Source organism: Oryctolagus cuniculus, chromosome 5 (genome assembly GCF_964237555.1).
Source record: "Oryctolagus cuniculus chromosome 5, mOryCun1.1, whole genome shotgun sequence".
Classification (NCBI taxonomy): Eukaryota; Metazoa; Chordata; class Mammalia; order Lagomorpha; family Leporidae; genus Oryctolagus; species Oryctolagus cuniculus.
In genome coordinates, this window is record NC_091436.1 from 124,257,388 (window position 1) to 124,278,747 (window position 21,360).

General features: G+C 44.2%; 1 protein-coding gene and 1 long non-coding RNA gene across 2 annotated transcripts in view; one reads left to right on the forward strand and one right to left on the reverse strand.

Annotated features, from left to right (window-relative positions):
- CLIC5 (chloride intracellular channel 5) overlaps positions 1-21,360 on the forward strand; it is a 106,741-nt gene that overhangs the window by 19,311 nt on the left and 66,070 nt on the right. The window lies entirely within an intron of this gene.
- On the reverse strand, positions 5,239-8,665 carry LOC138849659 (uncharacterized). Its single transcript, XR_011388672.1, has 3 exons — positions 8,501-8,665; positions 8,127-8,187; positions 5,239-5,409 (listed from the first exon to the last, which is right to left on the reverse strand). It is a non-coding gene; the product is annotated as an uncharacterized lncRNA (long non-coding RNA).

The window sequence follows — 21,360 nt, forward strand, 5'->3', positions numbered from 1 at the left end:
CTAGTCCCGGCTGCTCCTCCTCTGATCCAGCTCTCTGTTATAGCCTGGGAAAGCAGTAGAAGATAGCCCAAGTCTTTGGGCCCCTGTGCCCATGTGGGAGGCCCAGAAGAGGCTCCTGGATCCTGGCTTCTGATCAGCACAGCTCAAACCACTGCGGCCATCTGGGGAGTGAACCAGCAGATGGAAGACTTCTCTCTCTGGCTCTACCTCTCTCTGTAACTCTGTCTTTCAAATAATTTTTAAAAAATCTTTAAAAAAATAAACCTATCTTTTAATTCCACTTTTTTTGTCAATAATTTTTTGAAGTGCCCTGGTACATGGGTATTTTTCAGGCATAAGCGTATGCAATGCTAGGGTTCCCCAGAAAGTGGAATTGATGGCAGGTCAGAGCTGAATCCTGTGCTTTTTCTGGAATCTTCTACAAGTAAAAATCACCTCCACTTTCCTATTCTCGTTAAAAATCACAGACACACACACACACCACAATACACACATTCACACACTATACAACACACATACACACACACACACATTATGAAGTGCTGTTGTCATCGTGACTCACAGATACTTGCAGTAGCATCACACAGTCTGCAGGCAGAGGCAACCCTTATTTGCTGCTGCTCTCTGGAGAGGCTGCCTGTTAGAAAAGAGCCAGGTCAACAATGCATTTCACCAGATGTCTGCTGCGCACCTCCTTGGTGCATGGTGTTGCAGTATATCCCATGGTGTGGGATGTGGGGGATGCAATGATACCTGCAGGTTCTGTCCTTGCCGATGAAGGATCATGGGTGCCCTGAACAGCCAGGGAAGGGGAAGGGCTTGCTTCTCAACTTCTGGAACTCTTCATACATTGCAACCCCTTGTCTACCTTATTCTGATGCCCTTCCTTCCTCTTGTTAATTATTTTGCTAGGGTCATACCTTGTGTCAGTTCTGAATGCCCTGAAAACCTTTTTTGGTATGTACAAAATTCGTAACATAAAAGTAAAGTCTAATGTAAAAAAGAAATCTTTTTAAAAATTCTGTTTCAGCTAACACGTGGTTTTAACCAGGCTGTCAAGAATCACTGTTGAGTTCCTTGCCCTGCGTCTCTTGAAGCCCCTTTCCCATGATGCTGAGCCTCTGCTGACCTACACCCCTCTGGTCACCTTGAGGCTGTGCCCAGCCCCCCTTAAAGAGCATCCTGGGAGTTCTCCCTGCCTCGTGCCAGTCCTGGCCCTACCCTGGACCAATGAAACGAGCATCTCTGGGGTTGGGGGTTGAGCTTCAGAATTTCTTCCAAGCTTCCCAGTGGTTCCAACATGCATTGCAGTTTATCCCACTGAGTCTCCAGAGTGACTGCCTCTGTAGAGCTCCTGACAGTTACAAGCCCCTGAGTTCCACACAGGAACTTGGCCGTGGGAAAGGAAACCTCCACTTCCTACTACCTTAACACCAGCTGTGAATGTCAGTCTCTGGCTTCCAGATGTGCCAATTTCTTTGCTTGAAATGTTCATCTCCTCTTCCTTCACCCTCTTGGAAACCAGCTCAGGATTTTGCAGTTTTACAGAAATCTCTTCCTGCTTGGTGCATACAATTTTTCTGAATCCCATGCCTCTGTGTTAATGAACAGAATTTGGATTTGCAATACTAACTTAATGTCGGATTAAAATAAGACTGATTTCAGAGATGCAAAGCGAAAACAGAATTTTATCAAATGGCGTATCTATGGCTTGGGGACTTGATTCTTCATCATCGTACTTTCATAGGCGTGAAGCCTCTGGAGCCTGCTGCAGGGCCGGGCACAGGGGGGAGGGATGCGTACAGAGATGCACTCCTGAAGGTGGGGCCGGGGGGAGCATTCACAGTGGCAAAATTGAGCATGCCTGGAGCCCTTCATATGGGCCAAGCAGCTGCCATGTGTCCTGCAGAGGGCACAGGATGAAGAATGTGGTCCCTGCCAAGCGTGAGCTGGTGCCCTATGCAGTATGGAGGCAGGCAGACAGCAATCTCAGTACCTCCCTTACAGCCTTGTTGGGAAGCGTACATGAGTTAAGAAATGCAAAGTGCTTCAGTCAGTGACTGGTCTCTGCTAAGTATGCAATAGGTGCCAATTGTTTTCATTTCTTGGCTTTGTGCATGGCCCCATACTATTCTCTTGTCTACAAAGCTCTATAGCATTACTTACTTGACACTTATGGTTTTATTCATTGAACAAGCAGGTATCCCAGTATTTCATCTATGTCAACACAGGTTCACCAAGCACTTTCAACGTCCCAGGCTGTGGCTTGTCTGCCCTCAGTCAGACTTTACTTCCTCACGCTGATTGGTGGAGAGTAGCCAGGGCTAAGCTCAAGTCCAGTGGAGCCACTGCAGGGATTCACATGAGGAGCTACCACTGAGAGTCAAGGAGATGGAGGAAGCTCCATAGAGGTCTGGCATTTGATGAAGAACCTTGAAAAGAGCAGGACTGGCAAGCCAAATGGGCCACACTTTTTATCCTTATGCCTAGAGCTGTGTTCAAGCCTCACTCGCACTGTCATTTTCCCTCCACCTTGGCAAGTCACACTTTCAGGACAGGGAAACTGAGGCTTCGACAGGTAAGGTCACCAATATTGTGGTTTGAAGGTGTCCTCTCCAAAATTCAGGCACTGCCAAATTGATTTTTAATAAGCGATGGAGTCTTCAGGAGATAGTTAGGGCCACGAGGGCTTTTCCTTCATGAATGGGATTAAGGTCCTTATACAAGAGGCTTCACGCTGAATTTGCTCTTCCCTTTTCTGCCGTGTGAGGACACAGGGCTCCTCCCCTTCAGTGGACACAGCACACAGACTCATCCAGGCAGCAGACAACAGCTCTCACCAGACAACCGAATCTTCTGGTGCCTTGATCTTGGAATTTCCAGCTCCAGGACTGTGAGAAATAAAACCCCATAATTTCTACATGACCTAGTCTCAGGGTTTTTGTTTGCTTGCTTATTTGTTCAGGATAGCAGCACAAAGTAGACTAAGTTTCCCAAACTCAGAATCTTGGAGCTGGTAGGACATGGTCAGGCAGGGAGCAGTGGGGAGTACAGAACTACAGTTAAAGGGAGCAACAGGTAATAAGACAGAAAGTGAAAGTGTGGAGCACCTGCAGAGGTCCAGTGAGACGCCCATTTTTGCTGTGCCCCAGGAAGAATGGAAAGGGGTAAGAATTACACTTGGAAAGGTTGGTGCCTAGATAATACTCAAATTACCTAACATTTGGCACCAATTGTAGTGCTGGGACAAGGTCTGGAGGCCCTAGGTCAGGCCTGCCAGTAATTCACTAATGCTGGGTTCTGTGGAAATCCAGAGGGTGCCGAGAATGGGGCAGCCAGGTGGCGTGAGGTGTTCTAGGACAGTTACTGCCCAACCAGTGCAGATATTTCAATACTAGAACCACTGCCACAACCCCGGGTAACAGCTCTGCTTGTAATCAAATCATGAGGTTCCTTGAATGTAAAGTAGAGGACTTGGCATTTTCTTCATAGGCATTGAGAAGCAGTGTTATCAGTCCTGGCCTTGAAGTTATTATGATTGTTAATTATTTTTGTTATGATCATAAAGTGTTTTGATTTTGAGTTTACTCAAAATTTCTTTGAAAGAAGACAGAACATATTAAATCAACAAGTAAAGACTAATTGCTTTAAAGTCTCCTGAAATCATCACTTAAGTAACTTTATTATTGAGGCCCAAGAACTGTGGAACCCTCTGTGAAAGTCAGTGCTGTTTGCAGACTGCATTAAGAGGCCTCCCTAAAGGGCCAGAGATCCTCCCTCTTCCTTTTCATTCTAACTTGCAAAAGCCTGTTTTTACAGTGATGAATTTATGTTTCCTTGCCCCATCTCTCTGAGACAAATAAAGCTAATGCTGTTGTACCCATTTTGCAGTTGTGAAAAACTGAAACATCAGCCACCGCCACCACATACAAAAATAAACACAGCTGACAATAAAAGACCAGACCCACTTTGCAGAATAACTCAGCAGCCAGTGTCAGGTGGCTTCTGCACAATCTCACAGAGATCTGGGCGTGATCACAGTGCCACGGTTAGGTGGGGTTCTGGAATGCTGTACAAGACAGATAGCTGGAGAAGCTTCCTTTCCCTTCCCTCAACCTCACATTCAACAGTTCTATAAATGGAGTACAGACAAACCTCATCTTCCTTCAATCTAAGCCTGTCTCAAGGAAGTGATTTCCGGAAGTAGAGGTGTATTAACTTTCTATTGCCATGTAACCACTTACTATAAATTTAACAGCTTAAAACAGACATGTTCATTATCTCACAGCATCTATATAGGTCAGAGGTCTTACAGTGGTTTAGCTGGGTCCTCTGCTCAGTGTCTGAGACTGCAATCAAGGTGTTGGCCGGGACTGCATTCTCATCCGGAGCTCAGAGTCCTCCTTCAGGCTCTGGTGGATTCAGCTCCTTACAGCTGTACAATTGAGGCCCTTAGCTCCTAGAGAGCCTGCCCCCTCCCACCCCAGTTCCCTGCCCCCAGTTCTGTCTCTACAGGCAGTTCACGTCACAGCAACTTCCTCGAGACCAGCAAGAGAATCGCTTCTTTCACAAGTTTTCACCCAATTAAATCAGACCATCCAGGATAGCTTCTTTTTTGGTTGACTCAAGTCAATTGATTTGGGACCTTGGTTGCATTGGTATAATTCCTTCACTTTTTTGTGTTCAATTAGCTAGAAACAAGTCATAAATTCCATCTACACACAAGGAGGCGTGGCTTATAAAATGCATGGACTCCAGAAGGGAGGAGCCACAAAGAGTCCTCTTAGGGTCTGTCTGCCACAAGTGGGTTGAGCTAACTCTCCTCCATGCACTCTGACAGCAGCCACTTTATCTTCCCAATGACTGCTTGAAGAGGAAGCTCTATAGGCCCATTGCACTAAAAATCAATCTGATTCTTTTTTCCAGGGTCACACAATTAGTAGGGACAGAATCTAGTTTGGAATCCAGGTTTGCATGATATCAAACCCATCAACCTATGATCCATGTGCCCCTTAAGGGAGCTGAGAGCCTTAAATACTCCTAGGATACAATTGTCTTAGAAACTCAAGTTTTATTTCCACCTTTCTGGATGCTCACCAACATTTATATGTCTGTCCAAGCTCAGATTAAGAGCACAGCCCTGGCCTTGGGCTTGGCATAGTAAGTGTTTTGAGGGAAATCAAATACTCTTATTATACATCAGGAAAGTTTTCACATGTGTTCACTTATAACCCAGTCTGCAGTGTGAATGCTTTTATTCAAATGTTTGCTACAAGAAACTGCACCTGCAGGCTCAGGGAGGTCATACAACACCATGCGTCTATTGTTGTTGGGAGTTCTACGGGAGATCCACCATCTTTTTATCACACATATTTCCATGGGTGCCCACTGGGCAATTCAAAGGGTTTTCTAGAACAAAAAGAAAAAAAGTTAGTCATGATAGAGGATTCTTGTCATTTGCTTTAGTCAGTTATATTTTTAAGTTGTCTCTTGAACTTGTTGATCTGTTGCTGGAATGGAAACTAGTGAGTTAAACATGAATGGAAACCACTTTAAAAAATAATAGCAGGACACTGGTGCTGCCTACAGTGAAACAAAGGTGAGATGTGTAGATGAGTGCAGAGAATCTACCCTGCTTCTTCTTTTTTTTTTTTAATCTGAATAACACCTTTCATTTGTAAAACACACTATAGCTTACAAAGACTATTTGACTAATGATGTAATTTAATTGCCCTCACAACTCTGTTCATATCCCTACTTTACAGATGAGGGAAAGGATTGCAAAGAGAGGCTCTGTGTCTTGTCCAAATTTGCACAGTTGGCAAGACGAAGAGCGGGGTCTTGTCATGGATGTTTGTCTCCATGCTCTGGCTCTTCACTTTCCTCTCCTGAATAGAGATGGACAGATATGTGGAGATGTCATTGGAGAGATCTCATGAGGTGAGATGAACCCCAGCACTGACCCACAGAAATGCCCGAGAGTTGACCCCAAAGTTCCATCTCATTATCCTGTTGGTAAAATTCCTCAAACCAGTAGCCCAAGGCTTGTACTTTAGCTATTGCCCCCTTCTAAAGGGTAGATGTGAGTTGTCCCGCACTCTGTTAGGGAATCTTGGAGTCTTGAACAGAATGCTTAGTTTGCTCTAGTCAATTTCATGTAAATTTTAATATCCCCTATTTACAAAACAGAACCAGGATGGAGGATCCTTTTAGAAAGGAAGATGGTCCTTTCTTTTTATGCCTTTCAAATGAAACTCTACTACCTGACTTAGTGTTTGTTGATGTTTGTGTGTAATGTGAAGGTTGTACCAAGATATTTCTCAAATGGTCAAATGAAGACAGAAAAAGTGGTGAATATAGGAAATTATTCCCAGTGATCTACGTTCTAATCTGGGATTCTCCTTAATGCTTTTACCAAAATATCAAAACAGCCCTGACTTTTGCCAGCCAAATTGATTCCTTCTTTACAGAGTTAGTATCAGGAATTAGGTTATTTATAGAACAAGACAGCCTTTACAGGACACTGGGGGTTACTTGTAGGAGAAGCCAGAAGAGAGTGTCTGAGGTCTTAGTGATGACAATTTGGAAAAGGTATAAAGCTTGCCCTAACAACACCTGGAAAACATCAGTGGGGGTGGAGAGAGTGTTCAGTATCAAAGCCAATCATGTTGTAAGCCTCTACCCACTGTGCTGACAAGAGCGAAACAAGATTCAAATGGATGTCAAGTGCAGCCTAGAAGGGCAGACCAAATCCACACATCAGCACTTCCAGGCTGCAGGGTAGTTCTACCCAAGTGAGCCTGTGATTCATGCTGCTACCTGGGAGGGGGAGAGCTTCAGACACTCAATACTGACCTTTTGTATTAAGGACCAAGGCCTCCTAGACAAAGATTGGCCTTTATCTTTCTCCCCAAGTCATTGCCTCCCACCCCACCCCAGCCCCAGCAGCTTCAGCAACACTGAACCTGCCAGAGGTCAGAGACTGGGTCAGAGCCTTGACCTGGAAAGGTCCTGTCCCCCTGCTGTGTACGTGCTATTAGCTAAGTGAACACCACACAGTTGAAGGGAATGAACTTGAGAAGTCAGTGACAGGCTCTCAAATGCTATAGCTTGAGTCCACACTCTTTGCTCATGTTGCAATAAATGTGACAGTTTGTTCTGAACAGAACACTGCGAGTATGGCTGATTGTGGATGCAACCTGTGGATTTAATCAGCCACCTCTGCAGAAGTCAGGGAGTGAGAGAATTATATGCGATTTGGCTGCAAACATGCACTATTCTTCAAGGGAAGGGAAGATTGTCACCAACAGAGATTCAGAGACCAGCAGATCTCCCTGCTCAGTTTCTAAGAGGTGGGCCTTGTCTCAGATTGAACAAGAGAGATAACCTCCAACCAGAGGTGTCAGGGGTGGGGTCACCATGTGAAGCATTGGGGCCAGGGCTTCCCAGAGCCTGTGAAATGGAACCCAAGCCTTGGAAGTGAGACCTCTACCTGACAGCCATGGATGCCAAACTGCTGCCCCAATGGACTCAGAAAGTAGGATATCAAACCATAATGACTACTCTCCAATGTAATTCTGATAGAATTGCCTTGCTAGGTTTTGGACTTGCTTGAGGTGTGTCACCCCTTTCTTCTTTTCTGTCTCTCCCTTTTGGAACGTCTAGCCTATCCTGCCCCACCACTGTATTTTGGAAAAACATAACTTGTTTGATTGCACAGGTGTACTGCCAGGGAGGAATTTTGCCTCGGGATGAATTATCTCAGGTCTCACTCTTACCTGATTTAGATGATATTTGGCTATGACTACTTTAGACTTTAGAATTGAAGACTTTTGAGGTTGTTGGGGGCAAATTGAACATATTTTTAATATAAAAAATGTGAATCTGGGGAGGATGAGATGTCTAAGGACTGAATTGTGCCTTTCTTCCCAAATGCATTGGTTGAAGCCTTGCTCCTCCGTGTGACTGCTTTGGAAATAGAGCCTTCAGGAGACAAGGCTAAATGAGAGTGTAAAAGTGGAGTCATAATCCCATAGGAGTGGTTATATTATAAGGAAAGGAAGAGGAAGACACTTAGAGAGAGATTTGCCATGTGAGACATAGACAGAAGGTGACCATCTACTCACCAGGAAGGACTGGCAACCAAATTGGCCAACACCTTGATCTTGAATTTCCCAGGCTCTAGAACTGCAAAAAATAAAATTTTGTTGTTTGAGCCACACAGTCTGCGGTATTTTGTATGGCAGCTGAGTGGACTGATATTCTTTTAAGACCTCACTGTTGTGATTATAACAAATGGATCTTATAGGTTCCTTACAGGTTAATTCTTACCGTCAGCCAATGAATTAATACACATATTCTCAGTTTCACCTGTGCCAAGCTACTATAGGGAATACAGAGGCATACACAACATGTTCCTTTCTTCAACAGAGACTTGTTTAGCAGAGGAGGGAAAGCACACACACACACACACACACACACACATCAACCAGTTTCTCACAGCAAAGGGCAGCCGAAGAGAGCCCTGGAAGTTGAATTCAGAAGAAGGAGCAATGACTTCTGGCAGAGGAGTTATCAGGAAAGGTTTTATGGAGTGAGAAGTGATGTTAGTGCATGTCTCCAGGAAGCAAACGTTTTGCAAAGCTTCCCACATCCCAACTAAGTTAATGGGGTCAAATGCTTGGGTTAAGTCCACAGCATCACTCATGTTGCTATTCTTAGCACCTTCCACTGGTTACCAATGGAAGAGGATCAGATCTCATCCTGACTCTCACATGAGACACAACCACCACTAATACACATGAGTAGTTCATAGAAAGTGACTCAGGTTAATGCCATCCCAGAGTCGTGCATGAATAATATGTCTCCAGCATCGTCTGCCCTCAACCAAGCCTCCTTCACGTTGGGCAAGGTCACAGGCACTGCCTCTTCGTAATCTAAGCAATGAAGTCCTTCCACAAGTGCTGAGCTACTGCTGCAGTACTGTGGATTGTAGTGAAGATCACATGTTTACCAGGCTCTTTACCTGGTGACTGAACAGAGGGGGAAACTCACCTCTAAACACCAGACAGGATCTCACAGTTTCATTGAACCCAGTCATTTTCAAATACTTCTTGAAGACAAGTAATTTTGTGTATGTAAAAATAAATCATGTAGGGGACCTCATTATGGAACCAAAGAAATAAAGAGGAGCTGCTCTGTCTCTGCCTCCATCCTAACCCACAGTGGCCCCTAAGGAACCTGCACAGAAACAGTGGGGCTCCAGGGACCTGGTCCAAAACCCCAATTCAAACTCACCTTTCTTATTTGAAGATACTACTGCCCTCTATTTTTAGGCAGCAAAGACTTTTCATCATAACTCATGCTGGCAGGATTTTTACTTTCCTGTGGTCACAGCTACTCAAAGACCAAGATGGGGGGCTGGCGCTGTGGCGTAGTGGGTAAAGCTGCTGCCTGCAGCACTGGCATCCCATATAGGTACCAGTTTGAGACCAGGCTGCTCCACTTCTGATCCAGCTCTCTGCTATGGCCTGGGAAAGCAGTAGAAGCTGGCCCAAATCCTTGGGCCCCTGCACCCATGTGGGAGACCCAGAAGAAGCTCCTGGCTTTGGGTCTTCCTAGCTCTGGTCATTGCAGCCATTTGGGGAGTGAACCAGCAGATGGAAGATCTTTCTCTCTCTCTCTCTGTCTCTCTGTAACTCTGCTACTCAAATGAATAAATCTTAAAAAAAGAAGGCCAAGATGGAACTAGAACTGGGTTTCCTGATGCCCAGTCTTGTTCAATGGCTCCTGAGGATTCCAACAACCTTGCATTCCTGTCACAGGAAATATTCCAGTGACAGTGGAGAAGTCATTGATGAAGTGCTAGAATCTCAGTAGAACCCACTGGTACCTCAAACTGGGCATGTGGAAGAGAGTTCAGTAAAGGAATCATTTGTAAAATTATGAGCTGGATTCAGAGGCCCCAACAAGACATAGTTGAGAAATGTGCCTGGGACAGTCACAGCAAGAATCCTTTACAAACCCTAGATTTGAACCTTTACCTCAGCCCAACAAGAGTCCCTGGAAAGAGGGTGGTTTTTGGTAGAGAGAAGCAGTCAACCCAGGGTGACCTGACAGGAATGGACCCAGGGCAATAAACACCCTGACTTCACGCCTCTTCAAACCTCTGATCTCTAGGGTAGACATTTAGCCTAGGGGTTAAGACACTGCTTAAGGTGCTCCCATCCTATATCAGAGTACCTGGGTCCAATACCCAGCTCTGGATCCTGACTCCAGTTTCCTGCTAATGCTTGAGACTTGATGATGGTTCAAGTGATTGGATTCCTGCACCCACATGGGGAGCCTGGATTGAGGTCCTGGCTCTGAGGGAGTGAATCAGTAAGTAGAAGCTTTCTCTATCTTCTCTCTCTCTTTGTCTATCTCTAATTAATTAATTATCAACAACAACAAAAGACTCCTGATGCTTCTTCAGCACCTCTCCCTGGTCTACCTCATCCTTAGAGGTCAGGGAGCTCTTTGGGACCATCCCCATTGTCAACCTCCCAGACGCCAGAGCAGAGTGGGACAGTGGAGAACGGTTTGCAGGGACAAAGATCTGCCTTGCAGGCAGGAGTCACATCACTGGTGTTGCAGAGAGCTTGTTGAAACACCATGTTTGAGGGGAGTCTACTTTTCCCAGAGAAGTAGCTATTGGAAGAAAGAAATGAGTCACATATATGCATTTTCTGCTCTGCTATACTAAGTGGTATAATAACTTTCAGATTCTACTCTGAACATTTTAACATGTAAGATTAAACTCTTCAGTTTCTGCTCTAGGTGGAAGGAGTTGTCTCATCATCTGCCTCCTGTTTGTCTTTCTGGGCCCATCTCTCACCATTCCTTACCTCACTGCCCAAGTGAGAGCCACGGTGAACAAACAGGGCTCCCAAAAGGGCCAGGCTCTCTTTCTGTCATGTGTTTTTCTCTCTCTACCTTGAATATCCCCCTTTATCTCCTCTTGTCTGAACTTACAGAAAACATTTCAGCCCTTCCCTCTAGCCTGCCAAAGCTGGGCTGGTGTCTCCTTGGCTGTTCTTCCACTGTCCAGTTCACAGCATCATCATCACTCAGATTTCATTACCTTCCAAGGGCATACAGAATGTTCTGTGTCTTCTCCCTGAGGAAGTGATGGGGTCAAGGATGGCCATTATTGATCTTGTTTCCCTGGTACAAAGATAGTGCCTGGCACAGAGCTACCCAATGGATGTTTGTAGACAGAAAGAAGGATTTCTTGAGCCCCAGTCTTCTCACCTTTGAAAAGAAAACTTTGGGCCTGGTGTTCTGGTGCAGTGGTTAAGTTGCCATTTGTAGTACTGGCATCCCATTTTGGATTACTGGTTTGAGTCCTGGCTGTTCTGCTTCCAATCCAGGCCCCAGCTAATGCATCTGGAAGGCAGTGGATGAGGGTCTGGTAACTAGGTGCCTGCCACCCCTGTGGAAGACTAGATGGGGTTCCAGGCTCCTGGCCTCAGCCTGGCACAGACCCAGCTGTTGTGGCTGTTTGGGGAGTGAACCAGCAGATGGAAGATCTCTTTCTCTTTCCATCTCTTCCTCTTTCTGTGTCATGCTGCCTTTCAAATGAATAAAACAAATTTTTAAAGAAAAGAAAGCATCATGGAAAACTCAATGAATTCTTCATGAATGGTTTTTAGTGGATGGCTATAATGTGGGGACTCACCTAATGATGTTTTCACTCTAAAGTCTTCTCCTAGAAGTCCATCTCGTGAGTAACCAACCCCAGTGAAGGCAGCAAGCCCAGGCTGGCCTCTCCAGGCAGGAGAGGCATGCTCACAGGAGGAGCATTCTGGCAATGTGTCACTTGGAAATATCTGGGCTTTGTGACCTGGTGTATGAAGCAGTTGTACCACATTATCTAGGCTCTCAAAACAAAATTGTGCGGTGGGGGCAGTTAGGACAAAGTCATTGACCTCATTTTACTGATAGAGAAAGCTTGATGCTCCCCAAAGCCACGTGTACCTTGTCCTTAAGTGACCTAGCCACTCACAGGTCGATGTGCTGAGCCTCCTGACCTTCCGCCTGACAGTTATGCCAGTCTAGCAAGCAACGCAGGTGACAGGACACCTGAAGACCATAAACTCCCAGCCCAGGGTGAGTAAGCGCTTCAGATTAATTCAGTTAAATCCTTGCATCTGGAACACATGGTGATTTAAGTTTCCATCTTGGTTGTTAACCCCAACACCCTGCGCACAGCCTTGTCACTGCTTGAATCCCTTGTCTTAGGAGAGAATACTATATTCTGTGTAATGGCTCCTCTGATGCTTTGTTTTTTGAATGCCAAATCCCTTTTTCAATCTGGTTGTTGTGGGGCAGGGTGGTGGGGGCTTGAGTTCAATTTTCCTGCTGCTTTTCCCTTTTCTTTACTATCCACTAGCTTCTTTTCAACCTTCTCTCTCTCTCTCTCTCTCTCTCTCTCTCTCTCTTTTTTTTTTTTGACAGGCAGAGTGGACAGTGAGAGAGAGAGAGAGAGAGACAGAGAGAAAGGTCTTCCTTTTTCCATTGGTTCACCCCTCAATGGCCGCTGCGGCCGGTGCGCTGCAGCCGGCGCACCACGCTGATCCAAAGCTAGGAGCCAGGTGTTTCTCCTGGTCTCCCGTGCAGGTGCAGGGCCCAAGCACTTGGGCCATCCTCCACTGCACTCCCAGGCCATAGCAGAGAGCTGGCCTGGAAGAGGGGCAACCGGGACAGAATCCAGCGCCCCGACCAGGACTAGAACCCGGTGTGCCAGCACTGTAGGTGGAGGATTAGCCTATTGAGCAGCGGCACCAGCCTTAACCTTCTCTCTCTCTCTCTCTTTTTTTTTTTTTTTTTTTTTTTTTTTTTTTTTTTTTTTTGACAGGCAGAGTGGACAGTGAGAGAGAGAGACAGAGAGAAAGGTCTTCCTTTGCCGTTGGTTCACCCTCCAATGCGCGGCTGGCACGCTGCAGCCAGCGCACCGCGCTGATCCGATGGCAGAAGCCAGGTACTTCTCCTGGTCTCCCATGGGGTGCAGGGCCCAAGGACTTGGGCCATCCTCCACTGTACTCCCGGGCCACAGCAGAGAGCTGGCCTGGAAAAGGGGCAACCGGGACAGAATCCAGCACCCCGACCGGGACTAGAACCCGGTGCCGCAAGGTGGAGGATTAGCCTAGTGAGCCGCAGCACCGGCCCTTAACCTTCTCTTTGAATAGTTTCTTGAATGAGTCAGTTCTCTTCATCTCTGTGAATAGATATGTTCATCCCAGACAAGTGTTTTGAAGTCCTACCATATGCCAGGCAGTATAGTAGATGCTGAGATTACGGCACTGAACAGAAATAGACAAATCCTCTGCCTTACCAGTCTTGTATTTGAGTAGATGAAGCACACAGGTGTAAAGAAACAAGTACCATGCATTTATATAAAGTGCTATTAAGGAAATAAGTAGGGAGCTAACTTAAGTGAGAGAAAGGGATAAAGCCCTGTCTGAAAAAAGGTGCTCTGTTTTAATCCACAAAGCAAGACATAGAATTTACCAGGTGCTAAGTGAATATTTGATGAATGAATGCATGTGTGCATAAGTTAAAACGAATGAGGGAAGGAAGGAGTCTGTATTCTCTTCTTCACCTGATATTCCCCTGATTACCCAACTTGTCTTTTGCTCTTACCAGCCAGTCCATACCTAATACTTCCATTGAGCCTCTTCCGCCCTTGATCCCCATGTACCTAGCAATCCCAGAGGTGAGCTGTGATGTACACAGCTGGGCTGAGCCCAGAGGAGGTCCACGTTCACTCTTCCTTTAGGTTGTGACAGCCTGCTCTCCGCAGTGCTACCCGGTGTGCCAAGTGCTGCTCTTCATGTCTTGACTCTTCCATGTTGACGTTACTCACCCAGCCCCAACCACCATTCAGGAGTGTAGGAACATTATACTTTCAGTGGCACTTTTGATGACTCTGTGCAAGACAGCACACACCCCATCCCAGAATGTCTGAGGGTACTTCAAAAAGCTCATGGAAAATGGAATTAAAAGACAAGTTTATTTTGCTCCAAAAAGCTTGAAAGCCATACATAGTTTTAATAATAGGCATTTCCATGAACTTTTGGAAGCCTTCATGTGTGGGTTTTTATGGCTTCATAGTAAGAATATTAACAAAGTCCTGCCCAGCCACTCCCCCCACATCTTCACTTGCTATGCTGCTGCATGAATTTTGAATTTGGTGAGATCAGGTTGTGAAAAAGTCCAGGTCTGAGGATTTAACAGATTTGAGGATTATGGACTCTCATTGAAACATGCTTCAAGGAAACACTGCTCCTCTATTTTGCTGGTATTCCATTTCCCTCCATGTCCCAGACTTTGCAGATTTATCCCTGTGCAGCTCATAAAAATAGCCAGCCAGTTCCAGTAATTTACCTTCTGCCAGGGTCATTTCTCACCTTTACCACGGCTTATTTCATTTCTGGATTTATCATTATTCTTTACAGCTCTTAAAAATTCCAACTGCATGTCATTTAGACTGGCTTCCAGATAAGAGATAAAAGTGTCAGTCAGTACTAAAAGCTAATTGTTGACTTCTTAAATGTCGCTTATTGAAGCCACTCATCTGTGTAGCCAAGCAATCTGAGACAGACTTGACCTCTGTCTTTATCTCCATGTGTGGAATGTTTCATTAGTCATAGAGCTCATATATTTGTAAAATCTATAATGTCATGAACTGATCCATGCTTAGCGATGAACGAGCTCAGTTCATAAGGAAACCGAGTTCCAAGTAAGAGCAGAGCAAGAAGGAGCTGCCAGACGGATGGGATGGAGTCAGGGAAAGAACAAGTGCACTTGTGTGGTTTGTTGTCTGTGTTTCTTCCACTGTCCAAACTACCGGCTCTGCAGCCTCTTTCCGCCTCAGCTTTGCCATCTCCCAGGATCCCAAGAGCAAAGCCTCAGAGGCATCCTTGCGTATTCCCTGTCTTTGGTCAGGCAGAGGAACTTCCTTCAGAGTGGTCTGCTGGGCTACACCCACAAGCTCAACAGAATTATGAAAGTGCATAGTTTTCCTCCCACTGAGGCCTGATTGCCACTAAGTAATCAGGAAAGCCCACATTGTACTTCATTGAGTGTCAACTGCTTATGGGAAAGGAATGCTGTGCATTGAGTGATAAGCATCTCATCAGATTTGCCAAGTCCTTGAACTTCTCCCTGGTTACTAACTATAAGTCTTGGATGGTGGGGGTGGGGTATCTGGTGTGGAGATTAAGATGTACCTTGGGATGGACACATTCCATATCAGAGTGCTAGGTACATGAATGTGAAGCTAATTATTTAATTTTGTTTGTATTGCATGCCTTACTTACTTTTGGCTACCTAGTTTCTAAAATGCTCAGAGCACCAGAAATTTTAGAATTTATACAGGATAAGAAAGGTCTATCTTTCCAATAAATAACCACATATAAAATGAAATAGCAATAAAATATAAAATGACAATAAAGACCATGTGAAACCATGATGTGCTTCAAATGATGAAGAAAGGTAAGCACAAAAGTTATAGAATTCTACTTCAGAGAGTGAATTCCCTATCCTGAATTGCTTAGAAAAAAAATTGGCTTTATCTATTCATACAAAGTTATTCTTGCTTTGTGAAAAATGTGAACATACAAATAAATATAAAGAATATAACTCATAATTCACCATCTAAAGATAATTTCTGAAAACTTTTTTTATTTCTTTCTTTCCATTGTTTTTTAATTGCTGGGGTAATACAACTTGCATGTATTTTTTCCCAGCATTTTATCACTAGCATTTTCCCTTAACCTTAAATACTCTTTTGTATGTGGTGCTGGGTGCTGAAGCCATTTCTCACATGGTGTTTTATGAGAACTGTAGGGGAAACACTCAGGGATATTAGGAGCAACATCATCAAAGCTTTTTTTTTTTAAGTTTACTTATTTATATATTTATTTGAAAGGCAGAAGGATGGTGAGGGAGGAGGAGAGAGAATCTCCCATCTGCCGGATCACTCCCCAAATTTCCTGCAACATCACATTGAAGCCAGGAGTGAGGAACTCAATCTGGGTCTCCCACATGGGTGGGAGCACTTGGGTAGCTTCTGGTGTCTCCCAGGTGCATTGGCAGGAAGCTGATTATAAGTGGATGCAGGACTTGATCTCAGGTCTTCAAATATGGGATGCTGGCATCACAAGGGGCAACTTAACTCAATGCACAGCAATACCTGTCCCCAGCAATCATTTTATAATAGAAAATTCACGAGAAAACTAGGATGATTCTTTCATCTAGTGATGCTTAGGGAAAAATTGAGGTCTTGACATTAAAATGTAATCTAGAGAGGATGATTTTCATAGGTGTGTGTCTTCCGTGGTGGGAGTGTCTAATCATCAGGAACCCAATGTGATTCATGATAAGGAAGAAGATCAGACAGTGTGTAGAACCCTGGTTGCCTTTAGTCTGCTGCAAATAACACTTCACAGAGATGGACTCTTGATTCAAAGTGATTTTAAAATTTTGAGCTACCAGGGAGTCTGTTCAGCTAGTTCAGTCTTTAGGTATTGAATAATGCCTTGGACGACTAGGAAAGAGATTTTTCTTAGAGAGTCTCTCTTCCACTCAGGGGGTCACTTTGAACTGGAAGAAGAGGAGGAAATTCTCCTGCCCTGACTCTGAGGTTTGGTCTCTTGTCAGTCCATATAATATTTTACATTTGTCCTGGTCCTCACATACTGTGGGATGTGAAGAGCGTATTCTAATTGTATCATGAATAAGGAAACCAAGGCTCCGAGGAGGTAAATGACATGTCCAAGGTCATATTCCAAAGAGTGATGGAATCAGGGCTAGAAATTGCGTTTTCTAGCCTAGTCCAGGGCTTGCTCCACTCTGTTCTATGTCTTCTTCAGACCCTGGCTGTTAGGCTTCATTGAAAGGCTGATCCACAGCCATCTCATAATCATTTTCAACCCCCAGCATCAACAAAGAGATTCTCAAAGTGTAGACTGAAGACTGGAATTATCAGCATCACCTGAGAATAGTTAAAATGAACAATCTTAGCTCCCACCCAAGGCCTGCTGTGTTTGAAGAAACCTTCCAGATAACTCCAATGCATGTTGAAGTTTGAGAACCACTGCTCTAGAAATTCAGTTCTCAATAAATGTCAATGAATACATCTTAGGATTCCCATGAGTTTCTCTAGAGTATTTAAAACAGTTAAGAACTAGCAATGACTGCTCATAAATTGTTGCTCATTAACCAATCCCCCTTTGGAGGGAGGAATATTTTATCACACAGTTAGTAAGAGGCCCAACACTGTTCTTATACATGAAAAGCAAAGAGAGAAGGCATCACCTGCAGAGACAGTATTGATGGACGTGTCAGACCAGCTATGCAATCATAGTATCAGTAATGTTTATTGAGCTGCTGCTTTGTGCCAAAAACTATTGCTGGATATTCTACATTAACTATCTCATTTAATGAGATATATATGATGTTGCTTTTCCATCTTACAGATGAGCAAACCAAGGCCCTGAAACTTGCTTAAGATTACAAAGCAAGTAAGTGGTAAAACCAAGTATGATTCTAAAGCCCAGGACCTCACCTGCTTTTGTCTCTTCTCTCCTCTGCTGTTTCTTCCAGAGGACAGCATGAGCACCATGGCAAGCCACAGGGGACAATGTGGAGGGGGGACTTGCTAGGCCTCCCTTACACTTGAAACAGAGTTGAGCACACTGTTGATGATTAACATTTGTCAAGTGAATGGGCGAAATGTACTCTACACAATTAATTCTGGTAGAAGTAGCCAGGAGAGGCTCGCCAGGTAGGGTGTCGACTGAGCTGGTATTTGAAAGTAGGGACAGACGGAAAATGGAATCCGAAAGAGGGAAATGGCACAGACAAAAGTGCAGATAGAGCAAATCTGAGCCCTGTCAGAGGTGGGCAAGCCAGTGCCTGGAGAGGAAGGGACGCAAAGGAAGAGATCCTGAAAGGGGAATTTTGATCCAATTGGAAAGAGAAAATGGGTATCCCTGAGGACCAACTCAAGGAGTTTGGATTTTATCATATTGTCTGTGAAAGGTCATTGAAAGATCAGAGCCTGGGCTGGAAAGGGCCAAAAACACAATCCAGACCCCTCCATCCTATTTGTTCAGTGCTTTGCATTTGACACAATGACAGAGAGAAGTTGTTTGCTGGGACAGAAACAAAGAAAATCATCTTTCCAAAAAGTCACATAGACGTTTTGATTCATTACAACTTGCACAAAGCAATAATTGCAACATGCTTGTCATTGAAGCTTGTGTTGTCATTTGAGAAAGTGAAGTTTCTGGTTCACCCTAGGAAGCCAGAAGTGCTGTCAGTGGAAACAGGGGTACAAAATCCTAGAGGCCACCGAGTCAAAAGCAAAGATGGAGAAGTTGTCACAATTCCTGTTATTCAGGCTAGAATGAAAGTGACTACTCAATCTGTGTACTTAACATAAACGTGTATTGCAAATGTTTATTACAAATCATCACATGGCTTAAACAAAGCACTGAACGGATGAATTTCCTCTTGGGAAACGTGGACAGCCCTGTGTGATCTACGTGGCCCATTCAGCAGTGGAAAGTCCAGTGAATGTGAGAATGCGATACATACATTGCACACACATGAACTCCAGCCCCAGAGAGAATCAACAGTATAACTTGTCTGTTGTTATTGGTGTTTTCCTGCCTTGCTGCCTCTTATCTGTTCTAGCTATGTTTGGAAAACAATAGGTCTCAGACATTGCAATGTCCATCATACATTTAAATATAATATAAGCAGAGTCTGGAGTGATTATTAATGCTGAGAATCTCTAGCCTTGATCAAATAAAGGGTGAAATCAAAGTGGCATGAACCAAAAGTACTAAGAGATGGTCATTTGAGATTTCCAGGTGGATTTGAAGTGAATGAGCTCTATTTATGCAGTGTAAATATCCATATTTAAGTGGCCTTTCAAACCCTTTTCTGAAAGTAGGAAAGGACGAGTATAGAGTGACCAACTCATCCCAGTTTGCTAGGACTTCCCCAGTTTTAAACCCTGACAGCCCTAGAATCCCCTCAGTGTTGGGCAAGCTGGGATGGTTGGGCATCATATGCATTCAACAAATGAATAAACAAGCAGATGAAAGTAAATAAATAAATCCAGAGAGGAAATGATGAAAGTGAAAGGAGCTTTTCCCAATATGCAAACCAGTAGTAAGCACTGATTCCCTAGATAAACTGGGACTTGTACTGACCATTGATTCTCTTCTGCCTTGAATAAAATATTACACAAATGCCTTTCAACTTTTGATGACGAACACACTGACAACTCCATTGAAAGTATTGTAGGCTGAAAATGCACTGAAAACACCTAAACTACTGAACATCATAGCTTAGCCTAGCCTACCTAAGACATACTCAGAACATTTACATTAGCCTACAATTGGGTAAAATCATGTAATATGAAGCCCTTTTCTTTTTTTTAAACTTTATTTAATGAATATAAATTTCCAAAGTACAGAATATTGATTACAATGGCTTCCCCCTCATAATGTCCCTCCAACCTGCAACCCTCCCCTTATCCACTCCCTCTCCCCTTCCATTCACATCAAGATTCATTTTAATATGAAGCCCTTTTCAAAGTAAAGTATTGAATGGATCATGTAATTTATTAATATTGCACTGAAAGTGAAAAACAGAATGGTTGTGTGGGGTGCACTTTTGTATCACAAAGTAAAAAAATCATAAGTCAAACATAGTAAGTTGAAGTCCTTCGGTATTATTTATTATTATGTTAATCTTCATATTTTTAAATATTTATTGATTTGAAAGGCAGAGTTACAGAAAGAAAAAGGGAGGAAGGGAGGAAGAGATAGGTAGATAGATAGATAGGTCTTTTCATCCACTGGTTCACTCCCCCAAATAGCTTCAATGGGTAGGGCTGTGCCTTCTTGAAACCAAAAGCCTAGAACTCTACCTGGGTCTCCCACATGGGTGATAGGGGCCCAAGCACTTGGGCCATCTTCCTCAGCCAGCCCAGGCACATTAGCAGGAAGCTGGATTGGAAGCGGAGCACCCAGGACTAAAATGGGTGCCCATATAGGATGCTGGCAACGTATATGGGATGCTTAACCCACTGCACCACAACATCGGGTCCTAATGTATACTATCCATGGCAATTAGATGCTGTAACCATTTCAAGTGTCAGAGCCCTTCCCATGCACAGAGTCTCATTTTACCTTCACTGCCACTCTGAGTGATGGGCAGAACAAGTGCTAGAGGCCCAGAGAGGAACAGACCCCATGCCTCAGGGAAGCATCTAGAACTGGCCCAGGGCTTCAGATGCCCAGTCTTTTGGTTTTTCCAACACTGCCCTTTGTGACATTCAGATTCTGATCCTTAGCCTACATAACACAAAGAGTTAATTTGTGATTACAACATGTGTTACCCAAAGGCCTTTAAGCGCATTTTAGCTTTATTGTACACCTTCCAAGTGAGGATACCGAATGGTACTGTAACTCCATTTCATAGTAAGAGAAGTAAGAGAAGTGAGGGCTCCAACTAATTTGGTTCCAGTTGCACAGCACTTGCAACTTTGAGACTGACAGTCAAAATATTCTCTGTTCTTTGGCATTTAAAGTTTGAGGATTTGTAGCACCTTTGAATGCATTGTTAAAAATCAGAAATGTCTAGGTTGATTAGGACCTACACAAAAGCAAATATTGGGGCCAGCCTGTGGTGCAGTGGGTTAAGCTCTCATCTGTCGGCTGCTCCACTTCTGATACAGCTCTCTGCTATTGTGCCTGGGAAAGCAGCGAAAGATGGCCCAAAAGCCTGGATCTCTGCCTCCCACATGGGAGACTCAGATGAAGCTCCTGGCTCCTGGCTTCAACCAGCCCAGCCCTAACTGTTGCAGCCATTTGGAGAGTGAACCAGCAGATAGAGGGTCTCTCTGTCTCTCCCTCTCATTCTGTAAGTCTACATTTCAAATAAATAATAAACAATTTAAAAAAAAAGCAAATATTTACTTGCCCAAGAGAGAATCACAATGATAATGTATTTGCAATTTTTAAACAAAGTAAAATAAAGGGGAAGGCAGCAAAGAGAGAGAAAACAGGAAGGGGAAACCCCTGTGATGTCCCCTGGGATGCTTTCACTGTTACCTCCAAAGGGGTCTGACTTAGAACTTGAGAGTGACCACGAATGTAAACCATCACTAGTCCCTGGCACACTGATGTCGCCTCCCCATGTGTGTGTTGGACTTGTCCTGCCAACCTCACACATGTGCATTTTAACTTCAACAAAAGCACAATTCCAGCACGTGACAGGAGCCAGGTAGGCATCATT